General features: G+C 36.2%; 1 protein-coding gene across 1 annotated transcript in view; it reads right to left on the bottom strand.

The window, feature by feature from the left end:
• The window catches only part of zcchc7 (zinc finger, CCHC domain containing 7), a 55,366-nt gene that overhangs the window by 4,101 nt on the left and 37,941 nt on the right, over positions 1-13,324 (bottom strand). The window lies entirely within an intron of this gene.

Genomic DNA, 13,324 nt, shown 5'->3' with positions numbered 1-13,324 from the left:
GCCAGGACACACGCGGTCCCACTACGTCATATTTTAAACATATCTTCCTCCGTTCCACACACTCTCTCTCTTCCTTTCTGTCCGTTTTCCGCTTGAGTGGTTAAAGGGTGGAGGGGTGAATGCTATTAGAACCGTTGGTCATTATCAGCTCAGCGCTGGAGACTGCTCCATCTCCATCACAAAGACACCACCGGTTACCCCCCCAGACACCCACCCTTCTCTCTCTCCGTCGCTCACTCACTCACTCTCTCTAACCCCCCAAACTCACGGCACGGTTTGCCTTCCATTGGCCTTTATTAGGTACATTTGCTAATCAAGCATCACTATTGCTCATACATAGAGTTTTGGTCAAACCCTTTACTCTAAGTATCATACTTCAGTGTAACTCGTCCTGTACTGTATGTGCTATGGACATAAATGACACCTCAGTTCATTTGGCTTATTGAGGAGAGATATGCTGTTACTTTTCCAAGTGATGGATTGCCTGGTGGATGTGAGAAATGGGTGAGAACTTTGAAGGAGGAATCAACGAGAAACTTAGAGCTTTCTTTTGACCTGGGCCAATCAGCATCCACCCAGAACACCCTAGAAACCACCAACTTACGATGGGAATCGAAATTTATTGGTTTTAATTTTAATTTCGATTCCACAAAGCAGTTCCTTAATTAATTATTAGCCCTTTCTAAATAAAAATGCTAATGAATAAAAAAATACCATTATTTGGATACTTACGTTTTTCTTTTTGAAAAATTTAACCCTAAGGAGAACACCACCAAAAAAACTGTGAAAAATGTCAAAAAAATGTCTGAATGTAGATTTTTTTTATGTCTGAATGTAGATTTTTTGCTAAAAAATAAATAAATAAATACTTTTATTCAGATGATTGTTAAATTGATGAAAAGTGACAGTAAAAACATTTTTAATGTTTCTACTTAAAATAAATGCAGTTCTTTTTAACCTTCTACAGAACAAAATATATTAAAACATTTTCCCCCCTCAGATTTTTGGTTTATGCTAAAGTGAAAAATATATCATGGTTTTCACCAAAAATATTAAGCAGCATAATGGTTTTCAACATTGACAATGTTAAGAAATGTTTCTTGAGCACCAAATCAGCATCCTAGAATGATTTCTAAAGGATCATGAAGATCACAGGAATAAATTACACTTCAAAATATATTAAAATAGAAAACTGTTAATAATATTTAAAAAAATTATAAATTAAATCGGTGAGCATTAGACATTTCTTTAAAAAATATTTCTAAAATATTATATATTTAAAAAAAATCTTACCAACCCCAAACTTTTGAACAGTAGTGTATCTCTTTTCTACTTGCTCCCATATGAACAACCACTCAATAATTAGAAATAGACAATAATTAGATTTAAATGTTAGAAGTCTTAAGCACACATAACAGTTCACAGTTCTTTACATTTTTGAGTTAAGCATCAGACTTGTGGTCCAGCGAGTCAGGATCAACACCAGATGAGTCAGTGAATGAGTCGCTAGACGGGTTCAAACAGATCTCTCATCAGATCCAACATCTTTATAACGGATTCATTAAAAAAGAATCATCTCACACAAGTCATTTGTTCACAAACTGGACTGTACTGGTTTGTTTGTTGTCACGTGCAAACAGTGAGGACAACTCAAAAGAAAGACGTATATTTCTTTTGAGCTTTTGGATTATTTTGGGGTTTCTCTCTTTTTTTTTTCCCTGTAGACTTGGGAAAATTCATTTTAACCAGTTTTCCACATTCCTGCTTTTAAACTTCCCTTTCTCCACCAGTGTTTCTTATGCTCCTTCTTACTCATTACCTTCTAATCTTTAGGCTGTTCTTTCGTCTCTTTGTCCTTCAACCTCTTTCTCTCTCTGTTCATCTATACTGTACCTTCACTATCCATCTATTTTTCTTTCTCTACATTTTTTTCATTCTTGCTGATATCTCATGCAAATTGGTGTTTAGGAAGACTCTCCCCACCGTCACACCTACGCTGTGCCCCCCTCCCCTGACCTTGAGCTTCTGTTATCACACTCGTGCTCGAATGTGCCGGAAAAGGGAGGAAGACTGACAGGGGAAAGAAAAAAAAAAAGACGACAGGGCGACCCCTCCTTCATCCGATTCTCTGTGCATAAGAGCTGCTCTGTGGCACTATTAATTACCTCTCTTTAGTGTGTGTGTATCACCTCTATCTGAAAGGATTATCGGGGCAGAGGGTGGCCTCTGATATGTTTGTGTTTCAGGGCCAAGAGTCACAGAGCATATTCTCACACACACACACACACACACACACACACACACACACACACACACACTTGTGCAAAACTGAATTCATAGACCCAAATATCTATACCACATTTTTCAGTAAAAAAAAAAAGAAACGTTAACCTAAGTCGTGACATAAAATGTAGCATTTTTTTCCCCCCACATGAAATAGCATTTTTTCCACCCATAGATTTTTGGTTTATGCTATTTTAAAGTGAATCTTGTTTGTAGCTTCAAAATATATCTTACAACATCCCTCTACTATTGTACTATTTGGTGAGTTAACATTAAATTTCAAGCAGTGACAAGTTGCATCCTACAGTGTGACATGCTATATTTCATTTGTAAAAAGTATGCAGCTTTTATGACTTTATATTTATTGAAAAACTATACTGTAAAAATGTTTGTCAAATTAAAAAAAATGTTACAGTAAAAAAAAGTTTAATTGGTTACCTGACCATATATGATGACAAATTGTAAATGTTTACCATCACATTATATGTAATTTTATTGTATTTATTGCAAGTACCATATTACCATTTATTACATGGCTTGGTTGAATTCTAATGTAGAATGCGGTCTGTTATTTCTTGATAACAGACCGCTGCTAAGTATAACACACCGTTGCCATGAAAAACAGAGCGTTGCTATGGACGCAGGATTCTAACCGTAGAGACGGAACAGACTATTTTCTTTAGGGGCAGCAATACAATCGTTTTTAAATCAATAAACTCCTTTTTAAATCAATATTTTGTGTCAAATTATTGATTTATTTGGTAGTAATAAGCAGGATAATGTATAGCGAGGCGGTTGTTATAGCGAATACAACCCTTCAGGCTGATTCAAGACCCCACCGCTTCGTGTCGGGGTCCAGTTCAGCCTGTCGGGGTTGTATTCGCTATAACAACCACCTTGCTCTACATTATCCCTTACATAACGTACGGTGAAAAACTGTATTAAAATGTGACACAAATGGTTTTGTTTCTTATACTTATCATTTATGTACATTAGGGTGTTACAATTTCTGTTTACATTTAGTTTATATTTATAGCATTATTTTAGTCTTGTGTGTGTTACTGTCATGGTGTTTTGGTCTTTGAACTCTGATTAATCATGTGCCACCTGTATATACCTATTGTGCCACTTGTACTATTTTGGTGGTTATGAATGCATTTTGAGGTAAAATGCAGATTTAGCTATATTAACATTATATAACAATGAAATATACGGTTATAAATAGTAAAATATACATTGTCTCTGTATTTTTTATGGTAAATGTCTGACAATCAATGTTGCTTTATTTATTTATTTATTTACAGTGTACATAGAATATTTGCACTTGTCAATTTGCTATAAGATTTCTAGTGAAAGCAATGAAAAATTGAGAAAAAACATTACCACAATGAAAATTAGAACTGAAAATACACAAAGTTTTAAGATAAAAAAAAAAAAGATTTTTAATGTAATTTAACATGTTCTCCTTTTGTGTATAAGCCTAATTAAATTAGATTCAAGTCAAACTGATTATTTTGGTCAAGGAAGATCATTTAATGCTGTATAAATTCATGTTCTGACTTTGATTGTTTACACCGTTTCTGGGTTAACTGAACAGCCTTTATTTTAGGCTACGTCTACATTAATCCAGATACATTTGAAAGCGGTGTTTTGTTTCAAAACGCTCTCCGTCCACACTAGTGTTTTCCAAAAGTTTCTCATCCACACTGAAATGTTGAAAAACGCTAAATTCACCATGCGTAAAACCTCATAAACGCTCACTGAGATGATACAGACAGAACAAGACATAATCAAGTTATCAGGCAATTCTTCTGGCAGGATCATTTTATTTAGCAAAATATCTCACCACTCACTGATGCGCCCAGGTTGCACTCACTCACCATAATATGTCTGGTCTAAAACGCAAGTGCTGTCCTGCAGACATGAGAGCAGTTGAGAGTAAATTTTTCTGCCATCTTTGCAGGACTGTGATATGAAGAGTGTGCAAAGTAGCATCTTTAGCAACTGTGTGAAAGTGAATATAGCACATAACTGGCGGTATAAACATACATATCTATCCGTTCAATATACGTCACATGACTAAACATGCATCATCCTTTTTAAATACCTGTTTTTCACAATCCACTCTACAACGTGAAAACAGCATTTTCAAATTTATCCACTTTGGAGAGCGTTTTCAAAAAGCTGTTTTCGATAATAACGCCGTCTCAGTGTAGACGGAAGGCCAAAACGGAGAGAAAAATATGCGTTTTCTAACGAAAACGTATTAGTGTGGACAAGGCCTTACACTATCAACAAGCAACAAACACTATATTTATTAAAACCAACTACAAAAGTTTGACCAATTCAGGCTGATTTACAGACTGGTTGCAATCATGATAGGTCAGGTACATCTGTAAGATGTCTGCTAAAGATCTCTTAATCTGGAAAGCATCTGCGGTGTAAAAACATCTGATAAACGTCTTAAGCCGAGGACACACTTAACGACTGTAAGGCCGATTATGACTGTAATTTGATACTTATGACTGATCATGCCCAAACGTGCAGTGTCGCGTTCAGTCGGTGTTCACAGTCGGTGTTTAAAATCTGCTCCAGTTGTTGGAAACAGTCTGAAAGTGTGTTCAGTTGAGTCTTAGATTGTTTCAGCTAGTCGTTAAGTGTGTCCCCGGCATTAGAAAAAGCAGTTTTACATACTTTGTAAATCTTAAACATCTTAAAGATGTCTTTTTAAATGTCTATATGACATCTAACAGGAAACGTCCTAGAGACGTATTGCAGATGAGCAAACACTCTAAAAAATACATCTTGCAGATGTAAATGCCAACATCAAATAGACGTCTCAGAGATATACTTGTGCTATCAGTAAGCCAATCATAGTGAAGTACATATGAATGTACTGGCTTCCCACACATGACTTTATGTCTGTTTCTCGCCTCATGCATCAGGGCTTCTAGTATGAGAACATAATGCACAAGAGAAGCCAAAGAGACGCTGCCTCTCTCTGAAAGCTCATCTGCTGGTGTTGCTGTTGGACAGTGTTACAAAGATGAGTGCTTTGCACAATATTTCTTCTCATATTTCATATTATTTCTTGTATTATTATTGTACTGTTGATTATTTTCTCATCCAATGTTTTTAAGAGGCACCGCCTCCCTTGCCTCCTCAAAGAAAACGGTCCTTGTGCCCACACAATCACATGTTTAAGCAAATAAAACACACATTTACACACACACATTGCACATCCTGGCAACAGTACCTCACACCTTGGCTACAGGCGGACACAACCTTAATCCTTAAACCCACATCAAATTTAAACTGTTCCCAGTGTAATCACAATTCAAACATGCACACACAGTGTAAACAGTCTTTGTGTGCTTGGTGGATTAGGGAGAGGTGGGAGATTTGGGGTGCATTTTGCATACGTAATAGAAAAATCTAGAGAGCCCCCCAGAAGGACAGGAAAGGGATGAGGGTAAATAGAAATCATAAGAAGATATTCACCATTTTCATTCCAGAAATGCATTGAAAATGTGACATTCCACAAAAAACAACAACACTCATTAGACATGACTAATGAAGAGTACGAATTAAGAAACTTAAAGGGATAGTTCACCCAAAAATTTCAATTCTGTCATTAATTACTCAACCTCATGTTGTTCCAAACCTGTATGACTTTTGATCATCTTCGGAACACAAATGAAGATCTTTCTAATTAAATCTGAGAGATTTCTGTCCCTCCATTGACAGCCTACGCAACTACCAGGTAGTTTACTAAAGGTAGTAAAGACCTTCATCATTAAAGTAATCCAAATGACTCCAGAGTGCTTTGTTTGCACAGAAAAACAAGGTCACACTATATTTTAAGGTGACGTAGTTACACTGTACTTGCTCAAATAAGTACTGAGTAATATTAATTAAATACATGCACTTACTATAGAGTTACGGTTAGGGTTAGCTTTATGGTTAATTACTTGTAATTATGCATAATTTACTGTTATTACTATTAAGTACATATAGTAACATGTAACTACATCACCTTAAATAAAGTGCTACCAAACAGTTTACCATTTTATTTACTAAATATTATATCTCCAATGCGTGTTCATGCAACAGCGTCTGCTCTCGAGTCAACAAAACATGCATACGTCCTGGTGCTCTTGTGAATGCGCTTTGGAGATTAATATTTTGTAAATAAAATGGTAAATTATGTTGTTGTTTTTCCGCAAATAAAGCACTCGCATCTCTTCATAACATTAAGGTTAAACCACTGGAGTCACATGAATTACTTTAATGATGTCTTTACTACCTTTCTGGGGCTTGAAAGTGGTAGTTACATAAACTGTATATGGAGGGACAGAGAGCTCTCAGATTTCATTAGAAAAGTCTTCATTTGTGTTCCGAAGATGAACGAAAGTCTTACGGGTTTGGGCAGAGTTTTCATTTTTGGGTGAACTATCCCTTTAAGAAACCACAAATTACCATTGCCTCTTGTGTGTGAGAGAAAGAGTGAGAGAAGAAGTTAAATGGAAGCAGATCAGGGCTCAATTTGCTGGAAGAAGAGGATCCAGATCACAATCTAATGTGTTTTAGGAAAAAATTAAGTGTAATAATTAGGGATGCACTGATATAAAAAATGCTGGTCGATACCAACAAGCTAATAATTATGATAATTTGTGGACCAATAACCGATAAATGGCTGATATTAAAATCCTATACAGGTTTTGTATCAATTGTTTCAAATGCTAAAAGTAAAATTGGCCATTACAACATTATTATGTACAGGTCGAAAATTGGATATTTACAGATTTGCTAAAGTTTACATTTAACAGTGAAGTTAGAGTTTTTAAAGCTTTGTATTTTAAGTGAGTGTTAGCAAAGACAATCTAAAATCTAAATGTAATAATAGTGGAAATGAGTATGCATATTTAAATACCCACTATATATATCCAATATTGACTAATAAAATATATTAAATAATGTCCAATATGGCACATGTATAACATCCCCAGTATAACCTGGAATATACCACTTGCAATAGCTTATATAAATGTCAGGTCTTGTCATTGCATGTACATATCCACTGGCATAATATTTTAATATGGCATAGAGGTGACCTAAATGTATATACACATAACCACAATCACAGGAATTGACGTATCATGCTCTAATGTTGATTGTTGATTCTTCTGCACAGCGGACAGAAAACAAGTGATGATTGACATGACAGGGCTTCAGCCTTTTCCATGCAGGTACACTGCTTTCGTGTCATGTGATTTACAAACAGATCAAAATCTTCTACATTTAAACTAACATCTAACATTTAAACTAACGCTTTCCTGCAGCTCAAAGTCAAACAGTAGAGCGTTGGCGCTTGCAACGCCAAGGTCATGGGTTCGATTCCCAGGGAAAGCAAGAACTGAAAAGAATGTAAATGTGTATCCTGAAATGTAATGCAAGTTGCTTTGGATAAAAGCGTCTGCCAAATGCATAAAAATGTAAAAAAAAGAAAAGTAAACTGAACAATTAGTCTTAATTTTTTCGGCTATTTACATTAAACGTACGTAGGTTTATCTGGAAACGTATACCCCTGTGTACAAATGCTATGTCAACCCACCTGTCAACATCCTCTTTTTCATGTTTGTTTCACGCCAAAATATTCCATAAATGAAAAGATGCAAAGAAATGCTACGAAGGACACTCTGACCCATTTCTGGTCTCATCTGCAGACCGTTTACTCTCCCGTCTCTCTGTGCTCAGTAAGTAGTGTGTGTGTATACGTAGAGGCGAGAGAGGCTAACAGATAAACATTTTTTTCTATTTTCATGCCAGCTCCTCTTGCTTTTGTAATTCAAATGCAGACACAGGAAACTGGCAGCCAAGAGACACACACACACTTACACGGATGTGCGGCCATACACACGCGCCTTGTAATGCTATCGACCCCTGGCCTGTCATGCAATGCCACACACACACTCTGTGCCTGCCTTCCAACTGATAACCAGAAGCCATCGTCCAAACCAGCGGAGGAGTGAGAGACTGTGTGTGGATTTGAGAGTTTAAGAGAGAGACAGAAGGGGAAAAAAAGAAAGTAAACGGGAGCGTAAGCACTGTGTTTGTATCAGTGATTGAGGAGTTTGAGTCTAAAAAGGTCGTAATATCATGATGAATCTAAAACATTCAAACTGCTCAAGGAAAAATTCTAATTCATATTTCACAATTCACTCCAAAAGTCAAAAGACAGACGACATTATATTTAGCTTAAAGGAGAAGTTCACTTTTAAAATGAAAATTCTGTCATCATATAATCACCCTCATGTTGTTTCAAACCTTTATGAATTTCTTTCTTCTGCTGAAGAAGATATTTAGAAGAATGTCAGTAACCAGACAGTTTTTGGGTCCCATTGACTTCCATAGTATATTTTTTTCCTACTATGGAAGTCAATGGGACCCAAAAACTGCCTGGTTACTGACATTCTTCTAAATATCTTCCTTTCTGTTCAGCAGAAGAAAGAAATTCATACAGGTTTGAAACAACATGAGGGTGATTATATGACAGAATTTTCATTTTAAAAGTGAACTTCTCCTTTAAATTAAGATTTCTGCATCATGACATTGTCATATAAATGTTATCAAAATACCATAGACAATCAGAAGGTGTTGTAGAAGGTGTGAGAGAACTGATTTGGAATCTTCTTGCCTCTTTCCCATTCCCACACCCCTCTTTTTCCCAATATTACCAGTAGCATTTTCACTTTTCCATTTGATAAAAGGCAAAAAAGCTCTTCATTTGACAGCTGGAATTAAATAATTACTTTATAAAGAAAGCCCATGCCATGTCTTTAGCTCATCTGAGTTTCAATGAGCGCAACATATGAGTCAGAAGAACAAGGAAGAAGACAAGAAAGAGATGAATGAATGATATGACAAAGTGAAAACAGCACAATACTGTCTGCTACCAAACAAATGTCTACTGCAGCATTTTGAAGTTTCTCCCCCAGGTGGCGACACCACACAACATAGCATGATGACACTTATCACTATCAGATGAATCACAATGGTCAGTCCATCATCAACAGAAAAGCAATATACAAAAATAATAATACTTGGAAAGAGATAGATTAAAAGGGAGACTATTAATGAATAAAATGTATCAGCAAATGTTATATCTCACTAGATTACAATTCACACATATACACATTGATACTTTTATTCAGCAATGATGCATTAAACTGACAAAAAAAGTGACAGTAAAGACAGCAAAGGTCTTTTGAACTTTCTATTCATCAAAAAATCATGAAAAAAAGATTCACGTTTCCACAAAAGTATTATGCAGCTCAACTGTTTTCAACTTTGATGATAATAGGAAATGTTTCATGAGCAGCAAATCTGCGTATTAGAATGATTTCTGAAGGATCATGAGACACTGAAGACTACTGAAAATTCAGTTTTGCCATCACAGTAATACATAACATTGTAAAATATATTCAAATAGAAAACAGTTATATTATAATATTTCACAATATTATTGTTTTACAGTATTTTTGATCAAATAAATGCAGCCTTCGTGAGCATATAAGAGACTTCTTGCAAAAACAAAAGAATCGTACAAACTAAATCCTCAGTTCACGCTCATGCACATATTCATCCATATTAATTTCTCAATTGATTTAAACTGTTCTTACCCTGAACTCATGCTTTTTGCAGACGGTTCCACAGGAATCATAGACTCTTAAAAAGCTCAGCAGCACAACATCAACATGAGAAAGAACTGCTTTATCTGAGCGCTGTGCTTTGACATTTCCACTGAGCTGTTCCCTTGGGAGTCGAATCGATACAAATACTCTAAATAAACTGTGTCAGATCCTTCTCTGTATCTCATGGACAGTGTTCCTCTTCACCAGAGGAGAGAAGTCGTCACACAATTTACACAAATGGCACACACACATTCATATATGTTTACCTGGCAATCAGTGGCGACACTTTATGATATTGTGATCCCTAGATATGACTTAGCCCTCATTCGTTGTAAGTTTATTTGTTTCGCCCCTTTTTATACCAGGCAAAAATCTCATGGAAAAGTTTGAAAGGATGCCATATCATACCATATTAATAAATAAAAAATATCTTCTGGGGACATTATTTGTCCTTGAAATATGGCTAGATCACACAAAATCATGCACATAAGCCCAGAACAATGTTCCATTGCTGTAGTGCTTCATCTATATCAGTAGATGGTGCTGTATATCTATCACACCAACACATATACATCTATGTACATTTACAAACTATATACAGTATTTGCTTCCTGTTTAAACATTTGAACAGGCTGATTCTAGCCCTTTTTATCTCCTGATGGCATAAGGTGCAACTAAATGTGCAATCTATCGGCATAATACCCTTTATAGTGAATAATAAATAATAAATGTTCGTTATAAAGTTTTCAGACCATTTCTGGCTCGGTCGTGTGGTGTCAGAATTACTGAATAAAATCCCGAAAATGTTCATATCACCTCTGATGACAGCAAAACCTTTTCTTTATTAATTGCCGTTGACTTTCTCTTTAAAAGAATGAGTTGCATGGCGCAAATCGTTAACTTTGAATGCAAAAACTATGTTCCTAATACATTTCACTTATACTAATGGTTCAATTAAATTTCATTACAGTGTAAAGGATTACTAGGCTGATCAGTTTGTGGAACGGGGGGATTTTAAAAAGGAGTTTTAAAAATGGTAATTGCTCACCAATATCCTCTTAAAAGGTCTGGAATCTGTACCCCCTTCAGACCCGTGATAAAAAGCTATGTTGTGCGCTGCTAAATACACCTAGCCGTCACAAAAAATGTGTCTAGTTGTGCGTGTGTGTACAAAACATGCTTAAAACGGTATTTTAAAGAGAATGAAGGGCATTTGATTTGATTTGTGGGGAAAATGATGTCCTTACAGATGTAAAACGGGCTGTGACCATATTATATAATAATGCTGCCGTAAAGTTTGAATAAGATTGAATAAGAGTGAACAGAAATACAGTATCATCGCACCAAACCGCACATTTGTCCCAGATGCCACATTTGCTTGGTAAAACTTTCACTCTTTGCATAGCTTCTGTGAACACTCGCACTTCTCTCTGTCGGTCTCCTTTGGGTTTTGTGGCAAACTTAGAAGAGTTGAGTGGTTGTTTGTTAGTGAAGACAGGTGCAGGCCTCATCCCCCCCCCACCCCACACACACACACACACACACACACAGACAGTATAAACAGACCCAGTACAAAGGGACTGGTCTGACAGAATGCCTTTTCACACCTGACTGGGCCTAGCATAGGGCGACAGGCCAGAGCTTCCAAAGCACGACACACATATACACACACACACACACACACACACACACACACACACACGGGTATCTGTACTGTATTTAACTTTGAGCCCTCTAGACTCCAGGATAGTTTAAAGGCCTTAAAGACCGTCTGTTGAGGGTGACTCAATTTAAGTACCTACACACACAAACAGAACCAGGGCAGGACCCAGAGGATGAAAGTAATGCACAAGCAGATGGACTCAGCCCAGCAGAACCAAATGGACCTGAAGGAAACCATCTTACGCTATTTTACACCACTATAAAGCCTTCAGACTCGGACAACAGTCCACATGTCGTCCACGCAAACAGCAATTCACAGTGACAGCAAAAGGCCTTTTGGCCTAAGCAGAACTAACATTTTGCTGTAAATAAATAGTTTCCACTGGAATTCAATAATTATTTCAATTATACTACAGAAGGATAAATGATCTCCTTCAAACTGTGTTTTCTTTATTTCTGTCTTTCTTTCTTTCTTTTTATATTTGTTTCTTATCTGATTTTTTATTTTACAATAGATAAAGTGTATCAAAATCGTACCAACACAGAATAAAAATATCTTAATTAATCTTACGAATGGCAAATTAATGCTTAATAAAACTTAAGATATTAAAATGCACTAATATTACCAAGAATAAGCCCATTAACAGATAATTATAAACATGACATAGGCTGAATATTAAAATGTTTATTATAAAATATTATACATTATTTATTATTAAAATAATGTATTATGTTATTAACATGAAATAGACTGAATACAATATTATATAAAAATTATGAACTATAATAAAAATGTAATATTCATGTTAATAAGTTTTTATGTGTGTGTGTGTGTGTGTGTATGTATGTACATGCATTTCATGCATATCATATATGCATTTAAAATGCACACATGTACACACACACACACACGTACACACACACACACACACACACACATATATATATATTTCGTAAATAAGCAGAAGCTAATTTCAAATGAGACAATAGTGGATTTGGGTTTTATGATATGAAATTATTTGACTTTATTTCTGAAATTAATTTTATTTTAAATGTTACTTAACCACTGAAATTAATTGTAGAAACAATAACTGTAATAACAATGGTACTTTTATGCTATGAGTGATAATAATATCAGTTTCCTTTGTGCTCCGAGCTCAATCAGTACAAACTCAGGAAACACTCTTTTTTTCTTTCTTTTTTTTTAACACCGAGGAACAAAACCATAAAGCTGAGAAACGGTGAAGGCGAGGAAGATTTTTTAAGACTTTTAACCCTCCACGCAGCTCTTTAACAGCCCTAGAGGCAACATTTTCTTTTCATCCCACCTTTCTTTTTTTCCTCTCTCTCCACTCTGCCACCCAGCGCACCAGGCTAGCGCTAACGATCTGGCCTTTTCATTAGGCAGGCTAGCTAATTAGACTGTGTGTGTGTGTGACGGGTCGAGTGACTGCTCGGCGCAGCGCGATGCTGGCAGCCCATTTCATGCTTTATCACGTCTTTTAATTGACAAACAACCTGCTCTTTTCTCTTAGGCTGAGGTCTATATTCCAGGAGTCTGCGCGGATGTGTGTGCGTGTGCAGATGTTCCAGCGCGCCCCTTGACGTTTAGCTGTGTGTGTGACTGTCACATGCCTTCTCACCCTGGTGGATCTTTGGGGAGAAAATGCTCACTGAGTTTGCCA

Source organism: Abramis brama, assembly GCF_963993115.1.
Source record: "Abramis brama genome assembly, chromosome: 2".
NCBI classification, from domain to species: Eukaryota; Metazoa; Chordata; class Actinopteri; order Cypriniformes; family Leuciscidae; genus Abramis; species Abramis brama.
The sequence above is the reverse complement of the archived record's forward strand: the minus strand, read 5'-3'. Positions and strand labels throughout refer to the sequence as shown.